Source organism: Plodia interpunctella, chromosome 16 (genome assembly GCF_027563975.2).
Source record: "Plodia interpunctella isolate USDA-ARS_2022_Savannah chromosome 16, ilPloInte3.2, whole genome shotgun sequence".
NCBI classification, from domain to species: domain Eukaryota; kingdom Metazoa; phylum Arthropoda; class Insecta; order Lepidoptera; family Pyralidae; genus Plodia; species Plodia interpunctella.
Window position 1 is genome coordinate 7,199,183 of NC_071309.1, and position 15,575 is coordinate 7,214,757.

The 15,575-nt window shown below is 33.6% G+C and overlaps 1 protein-coding gene across 8 annotated transcripts in view; it reads left to right on the forward strand.

The window, feature by feature from the left end:
- Positions 1-75: 75 nt before the first annotated feature.
- LOC128676530 (pyrokinin-1 receptor-like) overlaps positions 76-15,575 on the forward strand; it is a 45,349-nt gene continuing 29,849 nt past the window's right edge. For all 8 annotated transcript variants that reach the window (XR_008405421.1, XM_053756678.1, XM_053756675.1 and 5 more), the window contains exon 1: positions 76-312. The gene's annotated coding sequence lies outside the window, so the exon portion shown is untranslated. The remainder of the gene's footprint in view (positions 313-15,575) is intronic.

A 15,575-nucleotide genomic window follows, 5' to 3' on the forward strand; every position in this document is an offset into this window, starting at 1 on the left:
GATGCGCCGGCCGCGTGATGAAGGTTAACATTGACCTTTATGTTGCGCGATCGTGGCAGCAACGCAGAGGGCAAGGTGAGCCAAACATTTAGTAGCGGACCGGCTCCGCTGCACGCCGCGCGTCCTGCCACTTCGACACGCGCCGTAACCTTCCGAGCGACGCGGTCACGCTCGGCAATCAGTGAAAACTACTACAAAACACCAACCGTGACGGAAAACTTATAAAAAAAATTAAAAAATGACTATGTTTTTTTAATAAACGTTGTGTTTTGACTTTGAAACAAACTTTGGATGTTTTTGAATGGATTTTGAGTAAGTATTAGCTAATAATGTTATAGTTAAACTACATTAAGGGAACCTGCGTTTTTTTTATTATGTCAATCTATAACAAGTGGGTAAGTATAGCTAGTAAGTATTTATTGAAAATTGGCCAAAGAAATTGTAAGTTTTGGTGCGTAGTGCCATAACTTCAGAACGACTTCACCGACTCCTTCGATTACTTCAGAACAACTTTACCGACTTATAATTTGTTTTCTCAGAAATAAAAAAAAGAAAAAGAAATAGAAAAAATACTGGAATTGCAAATCCAGCAAAATTACCAATATATTTATCGTTATTAGGGATGAAATCTATCTAAGTATTTCTTATATCGTAGCGACTTTACCGGGATATACTCGTATAGTATGAAAATAATACAAATTAAGTTTAAGTAAATGCTTATCGTTACCCCAAGAACTAGTTATCAAATTTTGTCAAATTAAAGTTCTTATTCTATAATATAAAAAATAAAATAAATGTAACCGGATACAAGTGCAAGATTTTTGTTTTAAATTTATGTATTAATAGTTATTTAGGTCTAACATTTAAAAAGCTGACTGCTTATCTTATAGAAACTTATCTAAGAGCCATCTTGACAGACATGGTTTTCAGTATTTTCAACCCTTAACGTTATATAATTTATTTCAATTTAAATACAAAGAATTCGCATATCCTGATTGATATATCCTGTTTGTTTGTTTTGTTTCTTTTCGGTTCATATACTCAATCAATCTTTTTGAAATTTTGCATTGATACATGTAAGGAAATGGATATATGTATATAGGTGATATTCATTCGGTGTAATCCCGGAAAAAAGAACTGAGCCGCGGACAAAACCTATTGTAAACATATTATAAAGTGATTTTTGAACTTCATCATTTTTAAAATATTATGTGTATTTTAGATGTAAGTACTTATTTTTTTTATATGTATATGGTGTATGGTGACCATAACTGTATTTGCACATCATTCTTTGGTGGGTGAAGCATGTTGGTTCTAAGTGTGTTAATTATAATTCACGTGTTTTGCAAATACATATCTTTATCTCATTTTGGCGTCGAATATTTAAAGATAGATATCCAATTATAATTAATTAAAATCGTTACAATAAAAATTTCGTAAGTCTTGCACAAAAATTCCGTAACCTATCGAATATTTTTCTAATGTATTTTAAATTAAGCACTTTATGGAAAATTCCTTTAGTGAAAAAAGCATCGCCTGCTCAGTGTGAGACGATATTGATTGACGGACCTTCCACAGCCAATATTTTTTATCACATTTGGTCAGTCATCTCTGTTTATGGCTGCTAACGTTATTTTGTTTACTACTTTGAGATTCGTAAACAAACGGAATACATGACAGTTTTCCTCGTAATCAAATTCAATATACTTTGATGGTACTCGGATGATAAGGGTAGGTATTTCTTTTTTATTTAGCTAATAACTTTTGAACCAGTCTTTATCAGTTCGGCTTTGGGCTGAATGTAAACATTTTATGTTTGAATAACGTATTTCTATTCATTCAATGCGAAATAAATAATTTCATTTCAAATAAATAATGTAGCAAAATATTACAAAGAATTGTTTGCTTTCTTTTTCACCGGTTAGCTGATGCCGAAATTTAATATATATTTTAAAGTATATTTTATGGAAGTTGTTGTAGTAAATCTACTAAGCATAATATGCTAAACTTTCAAAAAAATATTGCGAACTGGAGTTTAAAAATCGAATCGTACAGTCCAACTTGAGCCCAATTTTCGTAGGGAACAATAAATTTTCGACATTCCATATTATGCTTATCAGCTGATTCGTCCATTTGTTAGGGAAAGCAAACAATTTTCTTTAGTATTTTGCTATATTATGTATATATTTCTTTGAATACCTTATATATTATGTATATATTTCTTTGAATCCTTTGTTACCTAAAACTAGTACAGGAATTTGGCTGGTGTTCAACAAAGCCACCTGAACAACGTGAAATTCCCGAATGGAATTCTAAAAATGCCGGAATTATTTTTCTGAAAATGTCCGTGTTACGATTTCTATGAGTTTCAAAGTTGCGCATACAATCACTCTTCGTGGGTCTACGTACTCCGATCGCTAATAAACTCTCTCTATCTCATCCGAGCGCTTTTCCGGTTGCTTTGCAGCCGTTGAGCGTCGGAACCCAGTCAGACCAGAGTCCGTTTTCCTACTTTTTCGTCTCCACTTCGCACAGTCGTCGGTATCCACAGTTGTCAAAATAGTAGTTAATAAATATTTGTGCTTAAAACATTAGCTTTTAAGCACATATATTTATTATCTATTTTCACCTTGGATACACAAACCGCATTTGTCATAACGTTGTTTGCCTCACTCTGAATTACGCTCATTTGAACTAAAGCAAAATGGAAAGTATTCAATATATATACAGGATGGTTTTTTTAATACAAGCCAAATTTTCATAATATTATTATGCGAAGTAAAAAAATTGTGAAAAAGAAAATATTTTTTTAATTATCATCCTAAGTCAACAAAGGAGAACAAAAGATGTAATTTTTTTCTGTTAATTTTTCTTTGGATACCAACTCTATTTCGTCATTAAAACCGAATTCTGTAAGTTTGCAGGCTGGTGTTCAGACGATATACCTACCGTGAATTTAATTAGTTATATAAAGTGTTGACAGAAGATCAAACTAATTTGTTATACTTTATAATATTTACAATTACAAGTTTATATTTGTTTGGTCGTTAATGTACTTGTGCTACTAACAGTACGTAACTTCTTAATGAATTTGAGGCATCCAGCCAGGAATATTCATTATATTATAAAAGCACGTGCGATCAGGGAATTCAATTTAAGTATTCTCATTTAAAGACGTGTATCGCACGTGAGAGGAATTTGTCTCCAAGGTTTTTCAAAAAGACCGAGAAGTGTTTTATTCGGGCTTAGCTGCGATATTATTATGCCGGCTCCACTCTGTCGTCAAAAAGTTTGCCAAACTTTAGCCGATTCCGTATACATTGCTGGTTTTTCATTGCGGTAAATAAAAGCACTTATACTAACTACGCAATGTTCACACATTCCCATCGACACGTGTCTGAGTGTGACGATAGTGTAGAGCTGGCATTATATTGGAATAAAAGGTGTAGCTGTTTTCAAAAGGAAACTTTAGCATAGACTTTAACCAGCGCGCCATCGGCGAGTAGACAAAATGGCGTACTGTACGTTGATCTGCGCGTGTAAAATTAACGTCAAACTTGGTGCAGCCCACTCTTACTAAGTATAATAAAAGATAAATTGCTAAGAAAACTGACTAATGAACGTATACTCATTTATAAAATAGTTTTTTCTCTACATAGATATGAAATGAAAAAAAAAAATACAAAAAAAAAAAAATTCTTCGGTTTATATAATAACACTATTGTTCACACATGAAAATGAGGTTTTCATGGGCTGACTCACATTAGCTTATCATGAATTCAACATACGCACGAAGGGAAATACTGATTCATCAAAACTCGGCTCAAACATTTGCACGTATCAAAGCTGATTCAATCTGTGTACAGGGTCTCAAAATTATGTGTCTAGTATAGACACCTGTTTGTTATTATATAATGCGGTTGAGGAGATAGGGAAGAACTTCATATTATTAAACTTTCTCTAGTATATTATGAACTACAAGTTTCATGATTATGAACCTATATAACTAAGATAAGTGTATCTGATATACCTATATATTATATACGGCTAACCGTGAAGTGTGGCTGCGGAATGATAACACCGGTCGCAGATGGTGATTAAGGAGCCGAGGATAAGGCTACGATGGTTAGGTTAGCCAACCAACTGCGACCGACTGCACCTAGGTGACCTAGCTGGAATGATAGGTGTGACCTAGGTTTAACCCAGGTCTACCCCGAAATAAGTAAGCTACACCTGGGTTAATCAACTGAGACCGACTTCACCCAGGCCTAGGCGCACTTCGGAGTTTCATCATAACATATATGTATATAAAACTGTCAAAAGGGTATGGACTCGTGGTTTACTTCGAATACGAAATTTTCATTTTCAAGTACAACCATATCATAGATATATTAAATTTTAATACATCTATGAACCATATTTAACCTATGATTTATCTATGTCATAAATTTTACATATGTAAATTATTATGACGTATATATGTTTTTTAAATATAAATCTGAAAAAAGTAAACAAGCAAATTCTTGAACGCTGTTGTTCATGTATTGTTTCAAATACTTAAATCAATTTTGTGACTTTATTGCGTGGCAAATCATTGCATCTGATTGTGCACGTTCTGTTTATTATGCATTGAATTCACGAGTAGTAAGTACCTACATCGTAATATGTATTACTTAATTTGCTTCATATTATATCGGTCGAGTTGACCAAGTTTCGACTGCTTCCTCCTCGGGCGAGTTATCTATCTAAGCAAGCTTAATTTTAAAATATTAAAGTAGACCCTAGTATTTTTAATTTACGAAAATTGTTAATATTAATCGAGTGCAACTGTCAATAAAGATAGAGCCAGAGTGACACAAAAACTTGGTTGATTTGCACTTAAAATTGATCGGGTTTTCCGAGGACAAGTCTGGGCCGCGCACCTTCCATCTCGCATGAACCGGCTTTGGCAATTTATATCGAATCGACGTCGGCTATTAACATTCCTTGGAAAATTTGCATGCTTAATGACGTTGCGATAGCTGCACCAAATCTATCACATTGGTGTGTCAAAGTTATTAAAAAATAAAAAGATGAAAATCCTCAAAAAGTTTTCACCCTCAATTAGTTACATTGAGCCGCCTATATAATGTTGGCCTTATGGCATTTTAACACTGACTCCTGTCAGTTTTATTTATTTAGAAATAAAAATATAGTACTTACTCCGTAACTACTACTTACGTAAATTACGTAAATTATGCTTAAAGGATTCATAATGCTTTGTTTGATTGAAAAATATATAAGAATATAGATTTTGGTGTTTCGCGAAAGCGATGCGTATATATGAAATTTTTTTTATTTTTAAAGCATTTAGGAAAATTAGATAAAATCCGATATTCTGAAAGGTTTTTAATAAAATAGAAAGTACTTTGGAAATATATAGGATAGGATAGATCCTAAGTTTGTGATGTCAATGCCGTCCTTCATTATCTAGAGAGACAAATGAATAATGTGACAACTAAACTAAAATAGAATAAAATGTTGTCATTGTCCGGAAACATCCTTATCAGACATGTTTATGTACATAAGTAAACCAGCACAAACAACAAAATAGTTAAGATTGTATTAATTTAATTTCGGCTGCCGCCGGTCTGACGATCATGTGAACCGGTTCCAAAAAAATACTTGACCATTGAATATGAATAGCCTTGTTCAAGTTCATTCCGAAATAATAAGAACATGTCAGGAAAAATAACGTTGAGGCATGTGTGCTTAATAAATTAGGTGTACGTTTTACCGCCGATAAGCGATTAGTAAAGTCATAAACTGAGCAAAATGCTATGCTTGCACTCCGTATATCCTTAGAAAAATGTCCAATAGTAAATATGTTTATCGAACTTAATTACGTCGTTTTAGTATGGATGGATATAAAAAATAGAAAATCAGGTGTCAAACACATGCACATGGCACGATAATACTTAGCAGGAACTTTTTTTTACAAAACCTGTAATTAGATAAGTATTTTGTCTTCCTCTTTGCTCTTGAGTAAAAACAAAATCTTTGAAAGTAATCCTTTGACAATGCTCTTAAGTGCTTTTCTAAAAGGTAAATCTGTAAAAAGACCTCAGAAATAGATTTTTTGCATACTTACTTAGTGTTACTTAGTCATATCATTGAATAATGATGTTATTTTTCTTGAGAGATTACGCGCTACGCCTTCAGCATAATGAATAAGTGATTGAAATTTTATCGTTTTCCAATGAACAGTTCAACATTAAAAAACAAGCATGCCATGCAATTGTGCAGCTGAATAATTAGAGGCTAATGTCTGTGTTTTATAGGGTCATCAGGAAAACAAAAGGTGATCAGTATTTTATGGCTCCTCCTTTGTAGTTTGCGCAAAGATGCAAGATGTGTTAGCTATACATATATCGAATAAAATATCATTTACTTTCAATGTAACAATCGACATAAACTAATATTGATTAGCCAGTATTTTTTCAATATAACTTGTTATAGGTACTAAAAATTACTAAAATTGGTTTTTAATGTTTACCTAATGAAATAGCTATTTGACATACTTTATAGAGATAGAATTTAATAAAAACAAATTATAATAATATTTTTAAAAGATAGAGTGGTGGAAGAGGAAGTTTTATATGTAATAATAATATTGTGCGAATCAGGGGCGGGTCGCTAGTATCTACTAAGCCATCACCTCATTACATTACAAAGTGCACTTGCAACGGGCGTCACACGGAAATGTTTGCAGGTGTGATGCGGTTCCTGCGATTTATTACTTCTGATTGAGTGCCTTGATGTCGATCACAATGTCTGGCAGTGTCGGGGCTTGTCGTGCGGGAATCTTTTGTCGAGGGGATAATAGGCACAATGCAATTTTCAGGGTTTCGTAACTCATACCCACATGATTTCTTTTCTTTGAGTTGAATTCCAATGTGATGCTTAGTTCACTCAGTCGTCATGTCGTAATTCTTCTCCGGGTGGCGGATGAGCGTGCTGATCGAGATCGATGCTACGCCATGGAGGTCGTCGAAAGTTATGAAATAAAATGTAGATGAAAGCTCCTTTACCTACTAAAATACTAAAGTTTGGGATGGATGGAATATAATGATTATGAGATTGCCAAATTGATTTATACATTCACTGAATAAAGGTAATTGGAATGACACATACTACCTAGGTTATTCTGAACTTGCCACTGGAGCGGGGTTTCGAGCAAACTAATCATGAGTTAAAAATTACAAACTAAAATTTATACAGGTGTTGTTTTTACGAGTTCTTGTTTGTTAGAGTCCTTAAAATAGATGGACTGATGTTACTTTGTGGGGAAGGCGTGATGTAATAGGCAGTGTTTTGTTGTCGCCGTACACCTGACTGGATTGAACAGTGGTTTTCAAAATTTGTCGTTTTTGAAGTTCATATTTATTTTATCTCAAGGCGTCTATTCATTTAAATAAATTCATTAATAGGAACATAGTATTAAAATTCAAAAAAAAAGAAAAGATCCCCATTTAGGGTTTTATCAGTGTTAATTGGTATAGTTCTTCTGGTCTGAATATAAAAGCCGACGGTACCTTTGTTTGACGTGCTCTATGGTCTGAGTTTCTTCGCCGCAGTCACAGAGACCAGAGCAACTAAAACTAAAACTATTGCACCACGTGCCATCGTCGCCCTGCTCCCGCGCCAAAAACTCTTAGAAAAACAATGAATAATAATAGTCAACCAATTTTTACGAACTGTTACACACTGTATGTGAGTCTAGATTACGTACAAGTAGTAAAAAACAACTGGAGTTTAAAACATTATTTTAAATAAAACATTGAATTTCCAATTTCGATAATAATTACTTAGGGAAATAAAAGTTTCATTAATTTCTCTTCATTGGGTAATGACGGAAGGAGATGGCCATCTGGCCGTCCATTCAGCCGCAAACTTGGCAGCGGCGGCTTGCGACCTGCCGGTTGAAAACCACTGGGTCCCTTACACAATCGTAAAAACGTTCCATTTGGTTTTATGCCCTTTGTTTTAAAATAACGGTAGGTTTTATTGCAAGTTGATTAAGTACTCAGATCTCGCCCTTAGTTAAAAGTTATGTTTTGTAGTGGAATCTTTTTTGTTGTCGTGTACATACATACTTATTGATAAGTTTTAGTTATTGAGTATATTATTCTTTCATAGAATAGAAGGTTAGCTTTATGATCTCGGAAGTGGAATAATGATAAATACTGCGACGTTTCTTCTAAGGGCTTCCTAAATCCCGAATGATACCGCGGTCTTATCTGTAGTACAGCAACTAAATTTGAATTGAATAAAATTGACCCACCAGTAGGTACATGAGATGTCAGGTCAGGGGCTTTTCTACCGTGATGAAATTATCTCACCATCAAGCAGCTGTACTCGTTTCAATTACGGCATATGCCAAAAGTAAACTACTTACTGATTGGTATCCTGTGGTGAAACGAATTTTCTCTTACGCTATACTTGGATCAGAAAATTGGAACGAATATAAATAGATAGATACTTATTGTTTGTAATTTGTCACCCGAAGTTTTGCCCAGACGAAGGATATTTCGGCGTAATCGCATATTGAAATGAAATCTACTATATATGTATAAAAATCATTTTGGAAAATCCCAGAAAATAGTCTCAGACATTGATGTAAACCCATCAATGACTGAGACTATTTTCTGGGGTCTGGCTCAGTGTTTTCTTTGTTTACTCCCAAAAAAGGTGGCTCAAACTCATCTCTAAGTTGGGTTTGCGCCGGACTTTTTGGGATAGAAGTAAAATACAGGGCGTAAAGTACGTAAAGCCATTCTCCGGTTTGAATTTGGCGTTGTCATGTGTCCTCTCGTCAGACTGGATTTTTTTTTAAATTCTTTGGGTTGGTAACCGACATACAAACTAATAACGTTCAGAAGTATAAATCACTAAGATTATTTTTCCCAGAATTCTGTAATTAAAGGGATTCCCCTGCGGAGGAGGTGTTTTCGAATTGAGTAGGAATATTATTACGCAATCTTGTTTATCATTCCTACTCGGGGGGATATATTAATTTTGACTAAAGTTCCTATTTATTTTATTTGTAGATGTAGACCTTAACTAGACTACATTATTTATTCATTGTTTTTTAAATTATATATTCTTACATGTTAATCTTGTATAATTTTTCAAACGAAAGCACACACTTATTATGAAATATGTGTAACAAAAGATAACACGAATATTTTTTTAAAATTTCGCTTTTATCTATGAAAAATATTTATATAAGACCAGCCTATCTCTAAGCCGGAGTCCTTCCCTGTGGACTAATCAAACACAACGAGGGCGAATTCAATGGGGTTACGTCCTTTTATGTGCTACATTCTGGCTCCATTTTATTTTATTTATACAGGGCTACTGTATCTAACGCATAACCTTCCAAAGGCGCATAAGATACATAGAGACTAACATCTTTAATTCTACGACTTTTGTCTTAACGTAATAAATACAAAAAAAAAATTAATGTCGTTTCTATAAAACGTTAACTCTATGTTCGATTCCACTACATAACGTTACTGCACTGTCTTGTGTTGCTTGGCTATTACATAGAATTAAGATGTGTAGAATCGCAAATTAGATTGTATTTTTTATATGAAAAAAAAACTACGAATCACTACAAGTCATATAATAAAAGTAGCTTGTTTTGATACCAGTAACCCGTGTAAAATAAAATAAAATACACGGGGTATTTTATGTATTACGATATATAAAAGCGAGGTGGTTTTGCCATCGAGTGTGAAGAGATGGGTCCGGCAAGTCCACTGTATTATCACTCGAGTGACTGTGTGGGTCTGGATTAAATAAATCCCTGCAGAACTGACTCGAGGTCACACCTGATTGTTACACGTTAACTATAGTAATTCTTTGTATAATTTTTATGCGAAGTGTTTATATTTTAAAATGTGCCCAGAATATTTTCTGTTACTAGCATACTTTTATACCTTCTAGTGAAGGAAGTAAGTAAATGTATTTTACAAAATTTGATTTAACTTGTAATGTATCTTTGTATGTCCCTAATTCCATATGTCTACTCGGGTGGAACCTTGGCACTCAATTTCGAGGCAAATATCTTCAACCGATAGATCTGAAATTTTGTACATAAGTTTAGTTTTGATGATAATCCATTAATATGATAAGCATAACCTGACGGTGCATCCAGGTACTGCTCCAGTCTTGAGAACCCCATAACGGTGTACCACCACGTAAATGATTTTTTGTCACACATTGAATACAATAAAATCTCTCTGACAACAATAAAAGATTGTGTTTGTGTTTGTAAAAAACTTATTTTTTTACTGGCTGACGTACAATATTTGTCATAGGTTTAATTAAAGTTGAAATATTTGATTACAGACACAAGCAATAAAAGGTGGCGCCGTGACCACTTGCACAGGCTTTATTCGAAAATTGTTTTGTCATATTTTTGTCAAAAATGCACCCTGCCGGATATTGAGTTTCCCAGCGATAACACAATAAAGTCTGCTATGCTGTGTAGGCGTGGAAAGTCCATTCATAGTAAAAACTATTTCACATACAATTCATAAGCCATAAATAAGAACAGTAAAGTACTTTGTCCAGCAGATTTTCCATTTTAAAATAGGACTTCCATTTTAACTATTTCGTGATTAATTAAACAAAAGAAAATTACTAGACTAACTAGTTACATTTTTATTAATTTCACACTGATAATAATACTTGAGGTCGAGATATGTACTTATAATTAAATGTTGTATGTGTGTTAAGTTAGTTAGGCTTTGCTTCTCCGGAAATCTGGGAAAAGCCTTAGGAACTCAGATCTTGTTTAGGTTATAGTTACATTATGAGAATTTACAAATGATATGGATAGGGATAACCACGAGATAAAAATAAAAGAAGCCATCGAGATATATTTACTTTTTCGGATAAAATATTTTTTTTTCGCACAGAAACCTGAATAATATAAGTGATTTCTCTGTTCCTCCGCTACATTCAAATTTACTTAGGCGTGAATATACCAATATAATATAACTTTTTATACCAGAACTTAGATACCATTTATCTGTAAAATAATAATGTATATAAAGATATAATATAAGTTTTCATATAACTTTAATAGACTCTTGAAAAATCACACAATTAAAGATTCATCAGTGAAATAATCATATCAATAAATCAAAGTGTTTCTCAAGATGTAAGAAAAACTATGCCCATTTTTCGCACGATATTTAGACTTGCCTAAACGTACTAGCCGTATCCCCTTATGATGTCATCGACAGATCGATCTTTCCCATAAAGTTTGAGTTCCAAAAAATAAACCCAGGTGTATAAATTTAGCGTGAATGTTGCAAGAAGTTCGTGTATATATATATATCTCTCTTACATAAAGAATCTACATCTAAACACTGTTAGATTGTAACATCACTCAATTACAAATTATGAACGGTTTGACTGATGAATATTCAAATATAATATAGGAAACGGACATTTTAAAATAAAATTCACGAGAGATATCCAAACAACGAAAGGTCACCAGACTAATATTATAAATACGAAAGTTTGAAAGATGCATGACCACATAAACTTTTTATCCCTGGGATACAAATATTTTTATCCCTGGGATACCTTTTATACCTGAATTGAACGGAGCGGAGTCCTGGGCGCAGCTAGTAATTTATGAAATCCTTTTACATTTAATATATTCCTAACAAACATAGGCCATATGCTGTTATGTTGTTATACAAACCTCGCAGGGTTTATCCGGATTCCAACGAGTCGATGTAATTAGATTTACGCAGACAAAAAGCTTTTAATCCAAAATTACTTACCTATACTAAGTATTTGTTTTGCAGAAAGTTTTAAGTTCAAATCGTTGTAGTTCTTTAAGATAAATTATGTTCTATTCTAAGTTTTATGCGCTATATGATTCCCATAATAGAGACTGTACAACGAAAGAAGGCCCGTGGCAATATGAGGAACTTATCAATAACTAGATAGGCAATATTGTTCTATGCAGCGACAGTAGCGCCTAGTCTGCGGGACTTCTTTTATGGTAAGGAAGAGTTCTTATATACCATAAAACAAGTACCGCAGATGACTGTCGCACGTGCGATTGTGGTTATTCCCCGCAATCTGTTCGCCTGTCCCGAGTGTCCAAACCTGTACTCGGGCTGATTTGATGTCAGCTTCTCATGAATAATTCATATAGTATATTTACTAAAATGTTACCCTTCGTCACTTTATAATTTAGCCAAAAAAGAACACACCGATAAAATTTTACACTTCGGTTTGCGTCATAAATCAACAAAAAAAGAAAAATAATTGCCCGGTTGCGCAGACGAGAAAAAAAGAGCTAAAAGAGTATTTAAATAAATCCCTATATTTCTCCGGATGCAATGGCTACAGAATTGGATTTAGTAGTATTGGAGGAAATAATTACATTAAAAGCGGGCGATGTTTTTTTTTTCTGGGGTTTCGTAGTTTTTCTCAGCACGATTTGTAAATGTGAGATGTAATTAACTGTACCTAAGCTAACCCTAGATTTACATCCCAGATAGTAATTGAGGAATGATTTAGTTTCATAGTGATGAATGTTAAGTAAAATAAGAATAATTTTTATTCAACTCGAGTACAAATACAACTTACAAACATTATTACAAAATAATTATTATAGGTTTGCATATCTTTGTGTAGATGCTTGCTAGGAATAAACCATTATAAAGTAGTTCCGAAGATCCTATATATAAACTTACAAACACTTCCTCTTTTACAATATACGATGGTGACGATGTTGATGCTTTTGCAAAGCATTGTTATAAAAGTATAGAAATAAAAAAATTGTAAACCCGCCGGAAAACTCAAGAGTACCGTGGGCCACACTACATTTGTTTTCAATTTCAGTGAAAATTCTATCTCAAAGCAATATTAGGTACCTATAGGGAATAGAAAACTGTTATGGATAAGGAACAAACTTTCAAAATAAGAAGCCCCAGATAAAAATAGGTACTTATTAGACTGTTTGTAACAGGAAAAAGACGACAGATAGGGATAGTATTGCCCCCAGTAACCAAAAGTCTGGCGTAAACCCAACTAATAGATGAATTTGGGCCGGACTTTTGGGGATAATCGGGAAAAATACTGGCCATAAACACATCTATGGTCGTCGCGTAGGATGGAGCGATGAGCTGTATTGTCTGCTAAAGCTCGATTCAGTCCAAGGACATCGCGCCCTAATATAAATGTGGGTACAATTGAGGGGTTCTTGAACTTTTAAGATCCACCAATTGCCATTCCATGGAACTTCCTTTCAAATAATTACAGAATTTATACTTCATACTTAATTTTAATATTCGAAGAGTAAAATAGTTTTGTTGATTTATTAGTGCAGCTACGAAATAAATAGGCGGATGATGTCACCACGGAACCTTTAGGTTTTGAGAAACTTTAAACTTAACTCCCACTTTAAGAATCGCTGTCCCAGCATCCCCTCTGAACTTGGGAAGCAGCAGGCAACTATTAGCGATACAATCCACACAGCAAATGCCGAGGCCAATGAGTTTGTTAGTGAGTTCCGCAACGTGATATAAATAGCAGTAAGCGGACTGTCGTAAAATAAAACCAACAAAAGCGCATTTTCAGACGAATATTAAATGTGAATTAATTGGTACGCGCCGTTTTCTACTGCTCGGATTGCGGATTTAACCATGGAGTTTCTCATCGTATACCTAAATACATAAAGATTAAATTCGTTTAGGTGAATTAGGTAAGGATGCAGAGAAATCTAAACAGTGAGGATTACGCTTATTTTATTTCCTTGTTTAAACCTTTATATGTTCTTGTAAATCGAAAAATGTAAATCGAAAACGGCTTACCGGTTTTCGATGGCAACTTCGCGCAACATGTAAAATTTTCTACCTACTTTCTAATTATTATTTTCTAAATATAATTATCCTGTTTGCTTTGATAGTTTTTATTCTTGTATGATGTGGACAAGTTCACGAGGAATACCTAGTAGTTACAAACTGGGTCGCTCTTTAGTTTCAATGGGGGTACAGGGAGCTTCAAGTGCAGCAGTCCTATTTTATTACTAATCTTACTAATATTATGAATGTGTAAGTTTAATTTTTGTGTAAGGATAACGCACACGCAAGTTCTACTGGATTGATATCAATGAAAATTCGTAATACGTAGGCTTCATGGGGAATACATTTTAGTGCTACTAATTTTTATTGCCGCTAGTACCTATGTTTCCCAAAGTTCACATTGTCAAAGGTTTAAAAATCAAAGCAGGATTTGTGTAGCGTATGTATGCACATTGTAGGCGAAAGTCAGTTATTTATCAAACTCTGTAGAAAAATATTAAAAAAATATATATCCTAAAGAAAACTTTATTGACGTAAACAAGGTAAAATATTCATAAAATTCAGATTACTCACATCTATCTATTACGAAATTGTATCCCAATGGAGTGGAAACTTGCCTCCCTTCCTGGCAACATTAAAGTTAATTCCATTATGGTAAGAAGTTGGAAAATTGTATTTTCTTCGATTTCATTATCTTCTGAGTTTCTGGCTCTGACTTTACTTAAAATAATTAAGTCACGTTATTTTTCTATAGCTACGCTCTAAGAAGATTTTTATTCAAATAGGTATGCTCTTTTAGGTACTTTATCTAATTAAATCTAGGATAGCTGCTGCGCGGGCAAAGTGGCAGGAGCTAATTGGTGTCATTTGCGACCCAAACATTCGGATCTTAAAGGACCGATCTACAAATCTATCATAAGACCTGTCCTAGCAGAATTTATTATTTGAATGTTAAGATCATCTAAATAGTAAATTCTTACGGCTATTCAAACACATTACCTTATTTTGTTTTACTTAGTTATAGCCCGTACCTATAGGTCTCTTCCAGTCGGAAGTAACAGCTGTTACTTATCTGGGTAACACTATATAGCTGAGCCTTTTTAGTCATTTTCTCTTTTGATTTTTTTTTATTTTAGAGTTAGGTATTTTGTTATATAAGTAGTAACAAATAAAAATATAGTAGATACCTGCCTATATCCTCTTATCACGTGAATCGAATTTGAATACAGATTAGCAAACGAATTCGCTAGCACTAGTTTTATTTTCTTAGAAGGTAAATATTATCGATGAGCCGATAATTATTTGACATTGACGCCAAAACTATCACATTTAACCGAGTAGATAATAAAAACAAAGTCTGTGCAGAAAAAGAGATCTTACGTAAGTGATCTCAAAGTATTTTTATCTTAGGATTAAAGGCAATGTTATTTGAGAAATATTTTATTTTCGATACCAGGAAATATGAATCTTTCGGCAGTGTATAAATTTTTGGCTTAGTAATATCGATTCTTGTGCTTTGGTTAAAGTTTTGTATGTTTAGTGGAAAACATTTGGGAGAATTTTATAGTTTTATAAGAGCCAACTGAAAGTTTAACATTTTTCATTTCTTGAACCTGAGTGATAAAGTTTTATTGGGTATCTGATATTTAACGAAACCATAGCTTAATTAGATACCAACTTTTCTGACCAGCATTC